Source organism: Tenrec ecaudatus, chromosome 3 (genome assembly GCF_050624435.1).
Source record: "Tenrec ecaudatus isolate mTenEca1 chromosome 3, mTenEca1.hap1, whole genome shotgun sequence".
NCBI lineage: Eukaryota > Metazoa > Chordata > Mammalia > Afrosoricida > Tenrecidae > Tenrec > Tenrec ecaudatus.
The window spans coordinates 116675599-116696760 of record NC_134532.1 but is presented as its reverse complement, the minus strand read 5'-3'; positions in this window follow the sequence as shown (position 1 = coordinate 116696760).

Sequence of the window (21162 nt, the reverse complement as noted above, 5' to 3'; positions counted from 1 at the left end):
GTGGCTCCTCTTTTGTGACGACAGTGGGATTTTCATTCTTCCTGGATCTGGGAAGGCTCACTCTTACATCCAATGAAATGACAAAACTAAACAATCCCCAAATTGAGCCTTCTCTTCCTTACTTCCACGTTCCCACCCAGCTACTGGGTGAGAACAACAAAGACAATAGAGGTAGAGGTGCCAGACTAGGCAATTTAACTTCTTAGCTGTATTATTTTGCTCACTATTCTTAATGATGAGAACCCAGGGTGAACAGTTAGTAAAATAGTAATAACCCATAGCAGCAAATAATAGCTTTTACTAAATTAATCATGACATTGGAGTAGAAAAGAAGGGTTCTAGATATACAAAAGGAGTAAAAATTATCAGAAATGTCTTTGCTAAGGAAGAAGACCAGATGAGAAAGGAGTCCAGGTCTCTGATTTTGTTGGCTTATACATCAAAGACATATTGTTTTGTTCATTACTTCTGTTAATTGCCATGAAGTTGAGTCTGACTCACTGAAATTTTATATGCAAACAAAATAAAATGAAATGTTGCCTGCTCCTGTGTCATCTTCATGAGAGTAGGTATGTTCTAGTTCACTGTTGTGGTTATTGCCTTAATTCATCTGATTGAGGAGTTTCCTCATTTTCACTGATCCTCAACTTTACCAAATAAGATATCTTTTCTAGCAACTAGTCTTACATGGTTCGGTGTTCAAACTAAGCAAGTTGAAATATGGTCATTCTCACTTTTAAAGAGCATTCTAGTTGTGGGGTTTTCCCCCCATAAGATCTATTTGTTCTTTGGTAGTTTATGGTATATTCAATCATCTTTACAAACAACACAGTTCAAATGCATCAATTTTTCTTTTCTTTCTTTCCTTTTGCTGCCCTGCTGTTTCACTATCCAAATTTAACATGCATATGAAGTCAGAATCAACTCATGGTGACTGTACTTGAGGGATGGCTTAAGTATGCCATGCCTTAGTCCTCAAAGTTGCATATTCACTTTTTAAAATATAATCGTCAGAGTTATTAATGATTATCTAATATTTCTTTTATTCCTCATATCCCTTACAACTTTGAGGACAATGCAGTATTGCAAGAGTGTCTCAAACTTTTCAACTCAAATATCCTCAGTGAAGGTAAAAGTTACATGAGATCAGAAACAGTAAAACTTGTGAAGGAGCAAAATCAGCAAACACTAAATAATCTCAGGGTCTTCTCAGCAGGAATCTTCTGGAAAAAAAGTTTTTCACTCTTTGCACTGTTTCTCTATTTTCTTTGTCTCTAGATTTCCTCTAGTCTAATTTTGATGAGTTAAACATTTTAAAGTTTCACTTTCATCCTAAAACTCTTCTATTCTTACAGGGCTAGGTATCACCACAATGTCAATTATGTCACTATGTCAGTTCAACAACATTAAAAAATATTTTCAGTTGTTATTTTTATTTTACCACCCACATTTAAATCCTTACCATTTGTGGTCAGATTAATATAATGCATTCCCATCTGATAACTCTGTTTCCCACTTCATCCACCTCAAATAAAATTAATGCCTAACTTAAAATTAAGTAGTATTCAGGTCCCATATTGATCATATTATTCGTCTTATTAAAAATGCTTAATTAGCTTTCCATTTCATGACATTTATTAAAGTTATTTTGTGTGAGAAATCTCACTTATTTGAAGTATCAAAAGCACTAGAGACTGTTATCACCACTAGAATTCATTAACAGAGCCCTTGTCTTGGATGGTGCACTTCATGGCTTACTCATTTGGTTCTTCTCTAGGCAAATCTACCTACCTTTAGATTACAAAATTTGTAAACCAAGTCCCACCCAGATTATGATTCCTCAGCTAAACTATCCTCCAAGTGCCTGCAATTTTCTTCCCAATCGAGAGCTTGATTTTAGAAACCATGTGGTTCTTTTTCTTTAATCTATTCTACAGGTAGAGAATTATGAGGTAAATTTATACACCCCTATATCCAAAGAGTTCTCAAAGAATAACTATTTGTAGATAAAATAGATGTGAGCTACAGTAGCCCTGGACCTCATGGTAAGGTATAGACCTATGACCAAAAATAAAAGAGGTGTGATGGGTAAACCAGGATCTGAGATGGCTTTTTTCCAAACAGTTATTTTATGAGGCAGAACTCATAAAGGTGATGTGCCATTTTCTTTTGCTGCATTAACACAAAATATTTTTATTATCTCAGTGCCATATGAGCCATAATTTTCCCAATGACAGTGAGTTTGGTTGTGGTTTTGGTAGGTGAGAAGTCCCAGTGACTCGGATAGGTTATCTGCTAAGGTCTTTCAAGACCAAACTCGAGATGTTACTGAGCTAAGATCCTAAGGAGAAGCAGAGGAACAATCTGCTTCCAGGGTCACTCAGGTTGTTGGCAGAATTCACTTTCTCATGTTTGTACAAGAGCCTCATTTCTTCCTGGCCATAAGCCCGGGCCTTTCTCTCAGCTCCTTACAGCTTTCTCCATTCTTTCTCTTGGGTTGCCGTTTCTTAAACCAGCAATAGAATATTGAATTCTTATGTTTTAAATCCCTCTGACTTCCTTTCTTTCACCAGATAATGAAAGTTCTGGGTTTTTAATGGCTTATGTAATTAGATCAGGCCCACCCAAGATAAACCAGAATAAGAACTCTATTTTAAGGTCAGCTGTGTCATGTAGTTTAATGAGTACTATCTCCTCATAGTCACTGATTAGTTGAGTAGGGATATATCTGAGGGAGGGGTTTTTTTAGGATTCCATCAAGCACAGATATCCAATAATTCTAAATGTAAACCTGGCTTTGCTTGCTTGAACACTATGATCTCCTAGTTTACTAGGTTTAAGCATTTATCAATGTAATGTGTCCCTGTGTGTGTTGCTATGATACTGGAAGTTATGTCACTGGGATTTCAGACACTGGCAGAGTCACCCAAAGTGAACAGCTTTCAGCAGAGTTTCCAGGCAAAGAACAGATAACAAAAAAGGACTCCATTCCACATTTCAGAGGAAGAGGCTTATGTGTTTTGGGGGTTTTGGGGGGGAACCTTTTGTTATATTTGAAGCATTTTCAAATACTGAAATCCTAAACATAAGAAACATAACATTGTTGGAGATACTGGGGCATATAGACTCCTCCAGTCTGAGGGCACTCGTAGTGTGACTAAAGAGGCTCGCTCAGAGGGGAGCCTGTGGGAATGGAGCCTTCACGGTCTTCATTTGCTGATGGGGCACGACTCAAGGTAAAGAGAAACAGCTGCAAAAATCTTCTAATGATTGGAACTTGGAATGTGCAAAGTATGAATTTAAGAAAATTGGAAGTGGTCAAAAATGAAAAGGAATGCATGGAGCTCAATATCCTTGGCATAAGCAAACTGAAAAGGACTGACAGTGGACATTTTGAATCAGAAAATCATATGATTACTCTGCCAGGAATAACACAATCAAGAGGAATGCCATGGCATTTATTGTCGGAAAGGATTTTGCTAAATCCATCATGAAGTGCAGTGCTATTTGTGATTAGATATATCTAACCACCTTCAGGGAGATCCAATTGATACAACTATTATTTAATTTATGCACCAAAGCACAAAAGCTAGTGATGAAGAAATTGAAGAATTTTACCAATCACTTCATAAGAAATTGAACATGCAATCGCCATGCATTAATAGCTATTGGTGATTGGAATGCAAAAGTTGGAAATAAAGAGGAAGGAACAATAGTTGGAAAATGTCAACCTGGTAATAGAAATGAGGTTGGAGATTGCATGATAAGATTTGGAAAACACAATGATATGTTCATAGAAAATACTTTTTTTCAACAACACAAAAGGCCAACTATACACATGCACTTACCCAGATGGAATACATAGAAATGTAATTGACATCAGTGGGAAGTCATGATGGAGAACCTCAATGCCATCAGCAAAATTCTGACCAGGGGCTGACTGAGAACAGACCATCGATTGCCCCTCTGTAGATTCGGATTTAAGCAGAAGAAAATGAAAACAAGGCCACGGGAGCCAGACTATGACCTGGAGCCCATCCCACCTGATTTCTAGAACATCTCAAGAACAGATTTGAAGCACTGAACACTAATGACTGAAGGCCTGATGAGCTGCCACATCTTTCTCCCAGAGAGCCACTGAGGGGTTCGAATCCAAGACCTTTCCATCAGCGCCTGAGCACTGTAATCACTGCATCATCAGAATTCATTCATGAATCCACACATTCTTTACATGTGTCTTCCACCGTATAATCTTATTGAGTATACATACCACAGCTTATCTCTTTCCTTTACTAAGGAAGGAGTGCATCAACTATGTCAATTGCTCAGAACAATTTAATTAAGGTTATTTTACCAATGTTTGTTTTGTAGTTATGCCACATGAAAAAGGATTTAGTGTTAAAATAAGTTTGGACAGTTTTTACAAGTTTAAAACAGTTTCTTTGCTAAACATACTACTATGTAAGGTTAAAACCAATATAAAATGGAATACAAATTAAAGTAGGAAATTGTAGTGAATTTTTAAAAAAAACATTTTATTAGGGGCTCATACAACTCTTATCACAATCCATACATATACATACATCAATTGTGTAAAGCACATCTGCACATTCCCTGCCCCAACCATTCTCAAAGCATTTGCTCTCCACTTAAGCCCTTTGCATCAGGTCCGCTTTTTTTCCCCTCCCTCCCTCATGTGCCCTTGGTAATTTATACATTGTTATTTTACTTTGGACCATCTCGTATAACTTTTAGAAAGTTTGGCTTGCTATCTAGTAGTCCTTACTCAACTCACTCAACTCTGTATTCCTGATTAAACAAGTTTCTATATTTTCTACATGTTCCCTATTTCTATATTACAGTTTGTATATGTCTATAGGTACTTTCTTTGGATTGAGCATAAAAAATAATTCCAACAACCCACATATATTCAAGCATTGAACACTTACGTTCAAAGAATAGATGAGTTGTTGGATGACATCAAGGACGTCATGGACAAGAAAGCAAAAGGTCATTAAAAAGACAGGGGGAAAGAAAATGCCAAAGTGGATGTCAGAACACTCTGAAACTTTCTCTTGAACACAAAGTACCTAAAGCAAGTGGAAGAAAGGTTGAATGAAAAGAGTTGAACAGAAAATTTCAAAAGATCTCCAGAAGACAACTAAGGCCTTCTAGTGGAATGTACTATGAACTACAGGAAAAATTGTCTGGGGAAGAAGATGCTCAGCATGACTCAAGCAGAAAGAAACAGAAGGGGTAAAAATGAAGCCCAGAGTTATTACAGTTTGTGGTAAAACATTGAATGACACAGGAAATCTGAAAAGAAAATGGAAAGAAAACAAGTGTCATTGTACTGAAAAATAATGGTTTGATCTTAAAGCATTTCAAGAAGTAACATATGATCAAAGACTAATAGTATTAAAGGAAAAGGCCCAAGCTCTACAGCAGGTATTAGAAAAAACAACTCCAGGAAGTGATGGAATGTAAATTGAAATATTTTGAAAAGTTCAGGCAGCAATAGAAATATTCACTTAACTCTGCCAAGAAACTTAGAAGACTGCCCATTGGCCAATCTAGGAAGAAAGGTGATCCAACACAATGCAGAAATTATCAAACAATATCATGAATACCACATGCAAGCAAATTTTTACAGAGCTAATTCAAAAATGGTTGCAACAGTACATTGATAATGAGCCTCCAGAATTTAAGCTACATTCAGAAGAGGATGTGATGTGAGGGAAACGATGAATAATGAGAAAGATGGGGATCCCAGAACTGTACTAGTGTAAAACCTGTGTATTGACTAAGAGGCAATCCTTTAAGAGAGCAAGGGCCTCCTACATGATTAAATAAGGAAAATGTGTGTCAGGATGGTATCCTTTCATCATACACATTCATTCTGTATGCTGAGCAAGTAATCTGAGAAGCTGAACTATATGAAGAACATCAGCATAGCAGGAGGGCTCCTTAGCAACCTAGACTGTAGATACCACAGCCTTGCTAGTTGAAAGCAAAGAGGACTTAAAACAAGCTCTTACTGATGAAGATCAAAGATTACAGATTTCCCTTTGAATTGCAACATAATGTAAAAGAAATCTTTACAATTGGAACATTGGACAACATCGTAATGGTAAGAATATTGAAGCTGTCAAGGAATTCATTTTACTTGGATTCAATTATAAGCACCCATGGAAGGAGTAAGCAATGTATTGCATTGGGCAAATCTGCTACACAAGAGCTATTTAAAATGCTCAAGATCAGATATATCCCTTTCAGGACTAAGGTGCATGTTACCCCAGTCACTGTCTTTCCAATTGTCTCGTATCTATGCACAAACGGGACAATGAATAAGGAGAAATGAAGAATGGATGATTTTGAAGTGTGGTGTGGGTAAAGAGTAGTGAAAGTAACAAAACTCTCTCTTGGAGAAAGCTCCTTAGAATTATGAAATTTGAAAAGGAAATTTTCCTGGTAAGCAAAGAGAATGTTCAATTTTTTAAAAAGGAGAATTGTCAATGGACTGTGACTGCAAGAATGTTGTCTTGTTAGGTACTATCAGATAGGTGACAACTCAAAGCTACCCTTTACACAACAGAGCAGAACACTGCCCTGTACTACACCATCCTCACAATTGTTCTTATGTTTCAGCCCAATGTTTCAGCCACGGTGTCAATCCATCTTGTGCAGCGTCTTCCTCTTTTTCTCTATCACTCTACTAAAGCTGGTGTCCTTCTCAGGGACAACCTGTCCAAAGTACATGAGACAAAGTCTTGCCATCCTTGTCTCTAAGGAACCCTTTGGCCATACTTGTTCCGAACAGATTTCTTTGTTCCTTTGGCAATCCATGGTACGTTCAATATGCTTCACCAGCACTGTCATTCAAATGCAGCATTCTTCTTAGACCTTGTATATCCCACGTCCAACTTTCACATGCATATGAAGTCAGTGAAAATATCATGGCTTGGTCAGACATACCTCAGTCTTTAAAGTCACATCCTTGTCTTGCAACATTTTAAAGAGGGTTTGTGCAATAGATTTACTCAATGCAATGTGACATTTGAGTTCTTGACTTCTGCTTCCATGAGAATTGATTTTCAATCCAAGTAAGACAAATCCTAGAAAACTTGAGTGTTTTCTTCATTTATCATGGTATTCCCTATTGGTCCTTTTATGACGTTTTGTTCCTGATACTGTAAATCTTTACAGGAGCAGGCACCCTTAGCTTTATCTGCAGAGCAGATAGTGGGCTTGGACCACCACCCTTGCTGCTAGTAACCCACTGAGCCACTAGTGCACCATATTAGATGATCTTGCAGTATATAGTCAGAGAGGCATTAACTTTTTCAAGATGCAGTCAAAGTTTATATACTCGCTACCTGTCTCTGAACTACATGGACTGGGCCCAGTGGGCAAACTCTCAACTCAATACTTGTGTTTTTCATTATTTACAAATAGCAACATAAGTTTCAAGACATCACCTTGAGAGCCAAGAAAGAGACTGGGAAGTCCTTGACCCACTCTCTTATTAGCTGATGTGACTTCAAGTAGCTATGTTTAAGACAAAGATAACTAACCTGTACTAATGTCCTGGAACTAAACCTTCCATTAATATAGTTATACATTGTGGAGTATTTTCTTCAAATACGTTTACTTTTTTCCCCCCTCTAATTGAATTCCTCACTTTTTTGAAGCCAGGGATCTTTTATCAATTCTGTTATTAGCTTTTGTGGTCCTATTTTTAACTCCCATTTGAAGCCAAACTTTGAAAGCATTTTGTTGAAAGCAGTTATTTGCTATGTTTAGAGTGTTATGGTTTGGCAAAATTGAAAAATACCTCTACTGCATTAGTAACATAAGAACAAAAATGTATTTTATCACTTTGAGTATGTAAACATGCAGAGAGCAGAAAATTAAATAATAGACCTAAGAAGAGACATAGTCTAATGGACTCAGCAGAGAATTGGGAGCCAAAAATATATGAGTTTTAACCTTGGCTTCAACAAAACACCCTTCATCCTTGGTTCTGCTCCTTTCGCACGGTAGAAAAAAGAACTTAAAGAAAGAAAAGGTACTTTTATGATGCTGTAGTGGAAATGGGGGGAGGTGATCGAAAATATGACAAGCATTTCAATGTCATTTACCAAAAACATTTCACCTCAGCTACAACTTTGTTTTGTTTCTATCCACTTCTGCCACAAACTTGACACAGTTTCTGTTCATGTTGCTACGGTTCTAATTGCTTTGTCTGTGGAAACATTGAACTCAAATGCTTCCTGGGCATAAGTAAGTCATTCACAAGCTTGAAGGCAAACAGCTTTACCCTTTGTTCTTAGTTAAACGATGGTATGCAGTTATATATATATACATATTAAAGAGACACTAATTCAGGCACCAGTGTACGCAAACTTAGTGCGCTCAAATTTCTCTACAGGTTTGACCAAGTTGAATGTGTTCTACTACATACCATGGCCATCTGTGATATTTGGACAGGACAAAGAATGCATGGCACCTCACCAGAAACTTGTGTAAACTTGCCATTTCAATTAGCTACAGGGTTTACACTTCACCTCAAGAAAAGAAAAAGAAAGTTCTTCACCTCAGCCAAACATTCCCCAAACAGCTTAAGAACAGGAAGACGGAGTCTTGGGCTCATTCTCTGTACTTCCAACATTTAGGAAAGTGCAGGGCATATCGAGAAGACCAAAGAAGTATCTCTTAAATTGGTTTATGTAAAATTCTTGGCATAACTATATAAATAAAAATATTAGGGAACAAGGTACACCCACTCTATTGTTCATTGCTGTATGTGTGACTGCTTCTGCTATTACATTAGCCACAACTCTGCACCTCTGCCATCACACCTGGGCTGAACCATTACTGGCCACTGCTGTGAGCCAGCTCTGCTCTAGATGCAGTGACTCGGTGGAAATTGTTGGTTGATGCTTTCAGTTCCTCTCCAGATGCATGGCACCCCCATGCATAATGAGATCAAACCATGGTTGTCCACAGGTACCCACTGGCTGGTTTTTGGGGGGGAAGTAGATTGCCAAACACTTCTTCCTAAACCATTTTAGCCCAGAAGCGCCCTGTTCAGCTTCATAGCCACACAGAGGCCTCCACTTATGATCCGTGTTCTGAGGTGAGAGGCATTGGTCAGAAATTGAACCCAGGCCTCCTGCATGCAAGTCAAGAACCTACCTCTGAATTAGCATTACTGTGTCTCAAAGTTCTTGACAAATCACGGTGAGTTGCCTCATTTTCTGTGCCTTTCACTGCCTCTCCTGTTAAATGGACAGATGACTGTCCTCACCATAATCCTCAGGTAATACAACCCCCCATGTAGTAATGGCTTGCTGTGCTGTGAAAGATAAATTTTCACCAAACCACCTTACCTATTGTTCTCAAGTGTCAAGTTTTGCTTCAAGATTCTACCATAGCGCTTGAAGATAAAGTAGGTGCATTCATCCAGATTCAGTTATGTCTGAAGCTCAGAAAAAAGAATTTAATCATTTTTAACTGGCTAGAACTCTTATCACAATCCATACATACATCTATTGTGTCAAGTACATTTGTACATTTGTTGCCATCATCATTCTCAAAACATTTTCTTTCTACTTGAGCCCTTGGTATCAGCTCCTCATTTTTCCCCTCCCTCACCCACTCTATCTCCCTCATGAACCCTTGAAAATGTATAAATAATAATTATTTTTTCAGGTCTTACACTGATCGATGTCTCCTTTCACCCACTTTTCTATTGTCCACACCCCTGGGAAGGAGTTATATGTAAATCATTGTGATAGGCTCCCCCTTTCTCCTCCCACCTTCCCTTTACCTTCCTGGTATGGCTACTTTCAATGTCAGTCCTTAGGGATTTATCTGTCATGGATTCCCTGTGCTTCCAGCTCTTATCTGTACCCAGGTACATGTTCTAGTCTAACCAGATTTGTAAGGTAGAATTGGAGTCATAATAGTAGTGGGGAGGAAGCAATAAAGAACTAGAGGAGAGTTATATGTTTCATCAATGTTAAACTGCTCCCTGACTGGGTATACTGGTTATATCAATGTTACACTGCACCCTGAAAGGGATGTTCAATTTCCTAGAGATAGGTTTGGGTCTCCACTCCACAGTCCCACTCATTCACAATGATATGGTGTTTTGTTCTGGGTCTTTGATGCCTGGTACCTGATCCTATCAACACCTCATGATAACACAGGCTGGTGTGCTTCTTCCATGTGGGCTTTCTTGCTACTCAGCTTAGATGGTCACTGGTTTATCTTCAAGCCTTTAAAACCCCAGATGCTATATCTTTTGATAACAGGCACCATCAGCTTTCTTCACCACATTTGTTTATGCACCTGCTTTGTCTTCAGAGATCATGTAAGGAATGTGAGCATCATGGAATGGCAGGTTAATAGAACAAAATGTTCTTGTGTTGAGGGAGTACTTGAGCAGAGGCCCAATGTCCATCTCCTACCTTAATACTAAACCTATAAATATATATACATAGATCAATTCCCCCATCGTCAAATATAAATATATTTACATATCTACATGCCTATATTTAGACCTCTATAAATGCCCTTTGACTCCTAGTTCTTTTCTCTATTTACTTTTACTTCCCTCTTGTCCCACTATCATGCTCAGCCTTCATTTGGGTTTCAGAAATTCTTCTCGGTTACATTGCCCTTGATCAAGCCCTACCGGCCTCCCACACCTTTCTTACCATCGATTTTAGATCAATTGTTCTTCCTTTGACCCTGGGTTTGTTAAGACCACTGCCTTTCCCCCGCCTTCCCCTCTCCCATGTCCCCAAAGAACTATAGTTCATATGTTTTCTCTTCCAGATAGTTCATCCCACCTATCTTACTTAGATAGACATGCAGAGATAAGAACATGCATAAAAACAAGACAGAGCAAAACAAAGCAACAAAACAAAACAACAACAAAAACCAATGACAAATAAAAAAAGAAAAGCCTACAAATAGTTCCAGGTCCATTTGTTGACCTTTAGGTGTATTTTCCAGTGTAGTCTGATGGGGTGCCAAGCCCTGGCCCCACAGTCTGTTCTTGGTATTTCCTGGGGACGTCATTGCTCTGCTATCCTTGCTGCTCTATTACACGCCCTTAGTGTTTTGCCTCGGTGTGGTGGGGTCAGATCATAACTCGTGGGAGGGCCGGTCCTATGGTCCTATCTGTTCATTGGCTTCTCTGAGCAGTAATACTGTTCTCAGAGCCAGGATGTTTTCTACTCTCTCTCCCTCCTTCTTCATTTGCTACCATGTGCTCTGATCAGACATGTCTCTCTTCCTGAGCTGTAGCTTCAGTGCTGTCCTCTGAATTGAATTCTTCTGTGGGCAGGGGGTGGGGCAGGAGGGGGCTGTCCACATAGTTGCGATTGGGGCCAGCCCCTCAGACAAATCTCTTGCTTCCCTGCTTCATACCAGTATGATGCATTCACTTCTTGGAGCACTGGGTTCAAGTTTGGTCACTTTTTTCTGTGGAGATATAAACACCACCCTCCCCTTGGGTGTCCTGTTTCCCAGCTACACAGTCTGTTCCCACCCCCCTAAACACACACACACTCCTTTTTTGTTGATTACTATATGTATCTCTGGATTGGGTCTGACCCCTGCCATACTACCTGGACCTCACGCCAGGAATGTATGTATACAGTAGCTTTTTCTCTATGCCCTTTTGCATTTTTAAGCTTACCTTAGTAGACTCATGTTGTACTTGTCCTTTTGTGCTTGGCTTACTTCACTTAGCATAATTTTCTCTAATTCTTCCCATGTGGTGACGAGCTTCATGCACTCATCGTCATCATTGCTTTTCAGGGATGCATAGCAGTCCACTGTATTTATGTAAGACCGTTTTTTAATCCATTCATCTGTTGATGGAAATTTGGATTGTTTCCAATTCCTTGCAATTGTGAACTGTGCCACACTGAACATTGAAACACAGATGTCTGGCTGTGGTTTGTTTCTTCCATCTTCTGGGTATATTCCCAGTAGGGGGATTGCTGGATCATATGGTAGCTCAATTTCCATCTGTTTTAGAAATCGCCAAATGGATTTCCATAGTGGCTGTACATACCTACAGTTTCACCAGCAGTGGATGAGAGTTCCTATCTCATCACAGCCCCACCAACACTTCCTGCTTTCTTATTTTTTGAATTGGGCTATATTTGAGGGTGTTCGGTGGTATCTCATTGTTGTTTTAATTTGCATTTCTCTTATGGCTAAAGATCAGGAACATTTTCTCATGTTTATTGGCCATTCAGATTTTTGGCGTTGTGAAACTTCCGTTCAGGTCCTTTGCCCACCTCCTCAGTGAGCAATTAGCTTTTTTTTCTTTTGGGAAGCGAGCAGAGTATTGCAGATTTTAGTAATAAGGGATTTGTCTGATGTGTCATTGTTAGAGATGATTTCCCTGTCTGTGGACCCTTGCATCCCTAGTATGCATCCCACTTGATTATGGTGAATTATTTGTTTTTATATACGTTTGTATTCTATTGGCCAATATTTTTTTAATGATTTTTGCATCGATGTTCATTAGGGATATTGGTCTGTAGTTCTCAATTCATGTGGGATCCTTGCCCCATTTCGGTATGAGAGTTATACTAGCTTCATAGAAAGAGTTCGGAAGTTTGCTGTATTTTTCTATGTTCTGTAAGAGTTTGTGTAGGATTGGTGTGAGTTCTTCCCTGAATTCTTGGTAGAATTCTCCTGTGAAGCCATCTGGTTCAGAAAGAATTGTATTTAAGTCACCTACAATAATTGTTGAGCCTGTGATTTATTTTTTCATCTTTTGGAGCATCCTGCAGGTCTCTTGTTTAGGGGATATAAGTTTAAAATACTTAGTTGTTCTTGGTCTACAGTTCCCTTGAGCATTAAATAGTCCCTCCTTATCTCTTCTTATGGTTTACTCTTTAAAATCAATTTTATCTGAGATTAGGATTGTACCCCCTGCTTTTATTTTAAATTGCTATTTGCTTGGTTTGTTTTTCTCCAGCCTTTGAATCTCGGCCTATTTTTGTCTGTAATCTTTAGATGTGTCTCCTATAGGCAGCAATTGATGTGTTGTGTTTTCTAAGCCTTTCTGCTAGCCTTAGACTTTTAATGTCTAAGTTCAGTCCAATGATATTTAGGGTCCTTAAATCCATCTGTGGACTCTGTGATGTCATCTTGTACCTTTTGTATTGGGTGTTTTCCTACCTCCCTTTCTTGTCGGTGTGTTGTGAATGTGTATGCGTTGTGTGTGTGTGTGTGTTTCATTGTTGACTTCTTTACACCCTTAAGTCAATGTTATCATGGTGGCTGTTTTCTCTTTGTTGCCCCTGGGTGGGGTTTTTCTATGTGGCGGTCTCTTATTTTTACTTTGTGAATGCTGTTCTTCTGCCCATACTGGGTTGCCAAGGATCTTTTGTAGGGCTGGGTTTCTTTTAACATATTCTTTGAGTTTTTCCTTGTCTGGGAAGACTCTTACTTCTCCATCTATCTTGATAGATAGTTTGACTGGATACAGTATTCTTGGGTGTGTGTAATTTTCTTCAATTTTTGGAATGCATTACTCCACTCTCCTCTTCTTAATAGTGCCCATTTATAAGTCTGAGCATATTCTTATTTAAGTAACTTTATATGTGACTGCTTGTTTTTTTTCCATAGCTGCTCTCATGATATTCTTCTTTCCCTCAAAGTTGGATAGTTTAACTATTTTGTGCCTTGGTAACTTCTTGGGATTAAGTCTAGCTAGTGGTCTTTCAACCTTCTGAATGGTTACCTGGTTTTCATTCATTAAATGGGGATGTTTTCCTCCAAGAATTCTCTCACTCTTTTTGCTGTTGACCTTTGTTTTGTCTTTCTCCAGTAATCCAATTGTTTTGATGTTGCTCCTCTTCATAGCATCAGGCATAGCTCTTAGGTTTTCTTCAGCTTCTCTGATTACCTCATTTGTCTTTCTTTCACATTTGTTAAAGTCTGCTTAGCTGTCAGCTAGACACTAGTGCAATCCTCTTTCTTCTCCAGTGGTTGCAGAAGTCTGTGAAACTGCTACTGGAATTGCACTCCTTCCTAAACTCGTGTATTTCCCTTTGGTGTATGGTCTTTATCTCCTCTATCATTTCATCCCTTTCCTGTATTCTTTCCCTCTTATCCTGTGTGAGTCTGGGCAGCATTCTGAAAATTTCTTTCTGTGGCAAATCATTGTCTGCTTCTTCTATGTATGTCCAGATCATCTTCTGACATCGCCTTTTATTTCTCCTGTTTTTATTTCCGCTGAGGTTGTTGGGGTGGATTGCTATTTGTGTGGTGTTGTTTTAGAGGAGCCTGGTGCCATTTTCCAGAGAGTCAAAGAGCCCTGGACTTTCTCTGGGAGACTCTCAGGAATGTTTCATTGAACTGCCTGAAGCTAATTGCACTATGGGATTGGCCTGCCACTTTGTCTTCCCATTGCTTCACTCTTTCCCTATACAGCTGGAATTCTGTTATTTGGGGGACTAGTTGGATGTTCCTCTCAGGGAGCATAGGTTGGGTGGTTGTGGACTTGCAAGGAAGAAGCTGCACTTGATGATTTCACAATAGGCCATGGTGGTGTGGCCTATGGCCCTTTGGAGAGCTGCAGCAGGTATGAGGGGTAGCCTGTTGCAACAGGAGTGCTACAGAAGGCAGATTGGTGTCCCCGCTTTGGTGTAGAGCACCACAGATGGTGGGAAGAATTGCCCAGGTTTACTAGATTGCCATGGAGGTTGGGTGGAGGTTCTCACAGCAGTGTGGAGCACTGGAAAGTGTTGTGGGCTGTCTTAGGCTATACGAAGTACAATAGAATGTGGGAGGATGTTCCCTCAGACATGTGGGACCACAGAGGACAGGCAAGAGCTCCTGCAGCCAAGTGGGCAGGATATCCCCTGGAGGAAAGTGACCGGGCTTTCCCCAGCCACTTGCTATGCTACAGATTCTGTAGCTCCCCCAGATGGGTAGAAGGCAGGTATATTTTCCCTGGGCTAAGGCGAGTGGCTTGGAAGCAAGCTGTTGTGTGTGAGAGAAAAGGGAAGAGAAAAGGAAAATTTTAAAAAGAGCTAGCTGAGATTGTATGGGGAAAAAGAGAAAAGAAAGAAACAAAAGTAATAATATAGCTGAGACACAATTGCCTGACTGTGCGGTTGGAAGGGTTTAAACCCTGCCCCAAGGTGGCAGCAAGCTGTAGTTATGTGATAAAGCCTTTGGGTGGTCGAAAGAGCCTGGCTCTGGCCAAGACTGTGGTAGGGTTAAGGTTAATTAAGCCTTAGCTAGCCTCCACAGAGGTAAGCCAAAAGCCCACAGCTTCCCAGAACCTAGTGAATCTGTGCCTACTTATCTTTATGATGCTCCTCTCCTGCACTGATTTCTGCGGTGTCCCTCTGGTATGTCACTCGCTGAGAAAATTACAAGATTCTATATGTAACTTTGGACTACTAGGAAATAGAATGTCTTCCCAAAATATTCCTCTATTATAGCTCTCCTATTTCACCCAAATGAGATGAGCAAAATATTACTGTCTTCTAAGGAATATGATTTTACTAACTGTATAATTAGAAAGCATAATATATCCTTTCTCTAATGGAAGAGAGAGAGAGGGAGATCTTATTACATGCTATTGTTAACAGAAAGTAAGTTGTTTGGAATCAACTGAAGTTTACAGACAGTGAAAATATGGCCATTGCCCACGTGAGTTAAGACTGCTGAATTTCCTCTGACCATAGAACTGGATGTGAATACTCTTGCCTACTGCTTCCCACCAGCTCAGGGAAGCAAATTTTCCCTTTGGGGCTTACCTGGATGTGTCAGAGATGGTGATCACTGGTCTGGGTGTCTCATAATCTTAAATCATACTATGACTGCCTTGGGGTAAGTCTCTGGACCAAAAGCATAAGATATTCTGTCTAATAAATGTACTTGTTTCAAGTATGGCTGCTGATCTTCGTTTGGCAATTCCACTACTAAAAAGAATTGATCTACAAGAACTTTGTGCTAATTTACTTTGACTTTCCATGTCCTTCTACAACTCAACAAACCCTTGGGCACCATTATGACCTTGGGCTAATGGTCTCCCTCAACAATATGATGTTTCCATAGTTCTATTGTCATTGTCCCATTTAAGACTTGGTACATGTTCTCTTTAATTATATATTTTTAAAATAAGCAAATGTAAGTGTGGTAGTTACATAACCTGGTGTCAATTTAAGGATTAAGAGAGTAGGGTTGAAGTCTAGCTGTCAATTGGGGTATAGCCAATGAGGTCTCTGTGTGGGCAGAGCCATCTACTGAGGATTCTGTGAACTATATTCCCTCTTTACACTGTCTCTCCCAACTTACTTTCTGAGAGACACCCTACTGACAAGACAAATGAATCTATGCTGATGGGAGCAAGAGCCTGGGACCTGGAGAAAGCACATGGAGACCCCTGCCAGTGCTGTGATGCTTACAATGCCACTGAACCCACAAAGTTTCCCACCATCTGGTGTCATTGCATCAGAGTCTGAAGAGGACTTTATACATTGGTATTGTACATATGGAGTAATATCGGACTGATGGATTGATCTGGACTGCACTGGGGTGTTTTCTCAATATTCAATTGCTCTTGTACATAAAGCTCTTTCTTATACACATATGAGTGTCCATGACTTTGCTTCTCTAGTCTACCCATACTAACACAGTAAGTTCATCTTATACCTACATACTAAAGAACCATGAAATAACTGTCATGTTCCATGAAATTAAGCACAGCTATGTGTAGAATCTACTTAACTGCAAGGAGCTTGAGGTATAAATAAAAAATCATTTTAAATATTAAAAAAGAATACATAAGGGATCTGTTCCAGGTCATGGAAATTCCTTACACATTTGCCAATTCAAAGTTTTCCAGAGTAGGTTTGCGTGGTAAGCAAGGGAGTTGGAGAAGATGTCAGAACCCATCGATTATTATTGTCTATCATTGTTAAGATTTTCAAACATAAAACTATGTACCTAGATGTTAGCTTCAGAGTAAAAAAGTCAAGGGTAAAAAGAATAAGAAGAGTCAGGAAATCTAACGTTTGTGGGCAAAGCAAACATTAAAAGAGACAATATCTCCTTAGGGTTTCTGAGAAATAGCTAGAGAATATCCCCAACAGTAATCAGAATAAGCATATTTGGAAAAAGGGAGGGTACAGAGCCAAACAGAAGAAGAAATTGAAAACCATCACTTCAGTGTCATCCAAGACATTGAAAACACAGTTTACATAAAACTAGAGATCCGGCAAAAATTAGGACAAGACACATCACACACAGTATAATAGGCCAGGGCATATTGCAAAGTTGTAAGTATCTTGTTACAGGGAAACAATATGAAAGACTTGGAAAAGTGCAGGCATGGAAACCGCATGATAAGTGTTTATAACCAAGACTACCATAACTATGAAGAGGGATAGAAAATTTAATTATATGTTCATCAGAAAAGCTAATGACTGGCATATCTTTAAAACTCTGCAGAGCATAGAAAAGATTAAAAAATGGGAAGTGACTCAAAAAGTGGAAGACGACAAGAGCAAAGGGCATTCTGAAGCAATGCACAAGGGGCTATGAGGGTCAGCTGGACAACACTGCTGAACATCTTTGTTCCAATGAATCAGATGCGCTTCTTTTAATGGGGAGAGGAGGTGGAACTCTAAAAGGCACGGGAATCGAGAGATCAATGTATTTACCAGGACAGCATGACTGCTTCCCTTCCTGAAATTCTAGCTGCTCTCCCTCATTAAGTTAACACACTGATCTGGCAGAGCTGCGTCCTGGAATCCTGCACACATCAGCTTCCATCTAAAATTTTCATTTCTTATATGCTTAATCTGGCTTAGTCAGCTTGATGGCAAGTTTGCAATATTATAAATATACATATGGTCTGATATCTGCCACCATCTGATCATGACTTATTTGCCTATCAGAAAAAAGCATAAGCCAGATAGGATGTACTGCTGGGAATAGCTCCAGAGTTGGAATTCCGGTTCAGTAGAGACAAACATCAAATAATATCATCTGTTTATCTAACGTGGTCAGCCCCACAGAGCTCCTGACCTTTCTCCAATCACCTGACCAGGTCTTAGCCTCTGGGGGAAGGAAAACTTAAACATACAACTCACTTAAAAGTACACCTTTACCATAATTTGGCCATCTAGTATCATAAAATATTGTGGTACCTAAATGCCTCTGAGTTCTGTAGTTGTTGGTTAAAGTTGAGTGGTCTCCAGTTCATAGTGACTCCATATGTGCAAGGTGAAATGACTCCACCGTTTTCAAGGTTGTGAGCTTGTAGAAGCAGATCAGCTGCCTTGTCTTTTGAGACACCTTGGAGGGGGGGGGGGTGTTGCAATGCCAGTCTTTTCAGCTTCGTAGACTAGCAGCTAATCATTTGTGTGACCCAGAAACTCTCTTCAGAGATTTCATAGAAATGAAACCTGTTGCCACCAAGTCATTTCTGGCTCATTGTGATGCTACAGGACAGAATAGAATGCTCTCATCTTTACAGAAGCTAACTGCCATATCGTTTCACTCTGAGGGTGGGTGGGTTCAAACTGATAATGTTTGGGTTAACAGCCAAGCACTCAAACACTGCACTACTGGGCTCTATTTTCTCTCACAGATTCTCACTTACTCACTGCCGTGGAATCAATTCTGAAAGACAGTTATCCAATACAGCAGAAGAGAACTGCTCTTGCAGGTTTCTAATTTTGTAAATCTCCACAGGAGTAGAACTCCTCATCTTTCTCCTTCAAAGTGGTGGCAGTCTCAAAATGGTGACCTTGTAGTTAGCAGTCCAATTGGTAACCCACCATACCACCAGGGCAAACAAGAAGACCTGTGACATAGTGGGTTAGGCATTGGACTGCTAATCTCAAGGTCAGTAGTTCGAAAGCACCAGCTACTTCTTGGGAGAAAGATGGGGCTTTCTACTCCTGTAAAGCTTTACAGTCTCTGAAACCCACAGACACAGTTTATATTGTTGCACAATAGGGTCAAAATGTGTTGGAGTTGACTTGATGGCAGTGACTTTATTTGTTTGTTTTATGGACTGTGGCTTTGAACCTGAGAGATGACCCTATGCTAGAGTTTCCCAAGGGAACTTCCTGAAATTAAATCAGTAAGAATCCAGAAAATAGATGCGTGAGTCTCCTTCACATTTATGAAGTGTGCATTTGGTTTCATGGGAAGGAAGATTTCTTTCTCCTCCCTTCAGAAGAAATGCACGTCTCTTGATTCTTCAAAGTACTGATCTACTAAGTTCTTCTTCTTCTTCTAACCATCATCATCATCATATATTCTTCAGACATAAGGAATTAATTAGGAGAGACTGAGGCAGGCCTAGTTACAGCAAATAAATGGGGCAGGGGGGTGGGGTGGCAGGTAATAAATTTGGTCTTGAACTTGGAAGTGAGAAAGTGAGAATCCTTGAGTCTGGGGTGTGGGGTTCAGCATGAAAAAGCCTGGTCTGAGGGGAGGTCGGAGGCTCTGGAAGGGGGAAGGGGAGGCCTTAGGACTTCCCCGCAGTGCGGCGGAAAAGGCACTTGGCTCAGTCTCCCTCAGCCCACAGCCCATCTGAGGAGATGGGCGTCCCCTGGCCCCTTTCAAGGGCCTGGCAGCTGCTGCTGCTTGAGCTTCTGGAAGAAACTTTTGCCAAACGCATTGAGTGCTGATCCTAATGGCACAGGAGGGGGCGGCCTTGATGATCTAGGGCAGGAAACCTGCAGAGAGCCCCTTGGTGGCCCACTCTCCCAGCTCCTCAGCAGCAGCAGCAGCAGCAGCAGCCAGGTGGAATTGACCCACGGAAACCTGACTCTCAGAGCCTCCACTGTGCCCAGGGCCGCCCAGCGCTGTGTCTTCACCACCTTGAAGGGCAGGGTCAGGGTGGCTGCCACCGTACTTGAGATGTTGCCAACCCAAAGCTGATGCCCACAATGTCTGGTCCTTTGGCCTGGGCCCACTCCGCCAGCTCATCACCAGCTCATAGTTGAACCAACACAGGGCGAGAAGGGCACAACCGCAGGGCAGTGGCCCCAGCCCAGCCACACGGAGCCCTGCTGCTCTGGCCACCTCAGCCTGCACTGAGGCTCCCAACACCCCATAGGACACGGGCGGCGCCTGTCGCTACATCCTCACCAGCTCCAGGGGGCTGACCCACAGTCACAGTGACCAAGAGGGCCAGAGTGCCCGCCACCACGAGCGCATAGAAGTCAGAGGTCACGGCTCGGTCGCACAGGAAGGTCTTGTGTTGGTGATAGGTGAATCGAGTGGGATGCTGAAACCAGGAGGCGCAGCGCGCACCACGTGGGCTCAGGGACAGGGGCTCCAGGACCCCTTTGCAGGAGAGGAAGCACTGCCCTGGGGGGTGGAGAGAGGAGGGCAATGTGGTGTCAGAGACGCTCCAGAGCCTGGAGGGAGGCGTCAGTTTAGGGGCCGCCACCGAGGGGCGCTGGGGAGGCAGACACACCTTCACCACGCCCAGGGCCATCATGTAGAGAGAAGGGACAGCTCTCTAGCACCACCATTTTTCACTGTTTGTTGGAGAGGTGCTAATACCACCCCAACCGGGGTCCTGGTCAGCCAAGGTATCCTGTAGGCTTGATCCAGGTAGTGCTTCAAAGAAATCTCCCAACATTTTTTTTCAATCGTTTTATTAGGGGTTCATACAACTCTTATCACAATCCATACATACATCAATTGTGTAAACTTCTACAGCAAGTGTGGTCAACTGTCCTTTGCCGCTGAGGAAAGTGAGGCTCAGAGAAGAGACGACCTGCTAAGGGTTACTGACTCTAGGCCTGTGCTTGCCCAGCCCCGCCCCAAAGGGGCTCCCATGTGTTCCTCACGTGTTCGTCCCACTCGGAGACCTCCGCTTCTCCTTCTCCCTTCTCTCCTAAAATACACCACTCTCTTGTTTTTATTCAATCTACAAATATGTTCATAAATCTCCTTTAAAAATAAAACTAACTCTCTCTGTCTCTCTCTCTCTCTCTCTCTCTCTCCCCCCTCACGCGCCCCCCCCTCGGGGAGCCTATAGCTGCTGACCTCCACACCCCTGCCATTGGGCTTTCTCTCGAGTTGCTTCACTGAAATCTCTTTACCATAGGTCTCCAGTGACATGATAGCCAAACCAAT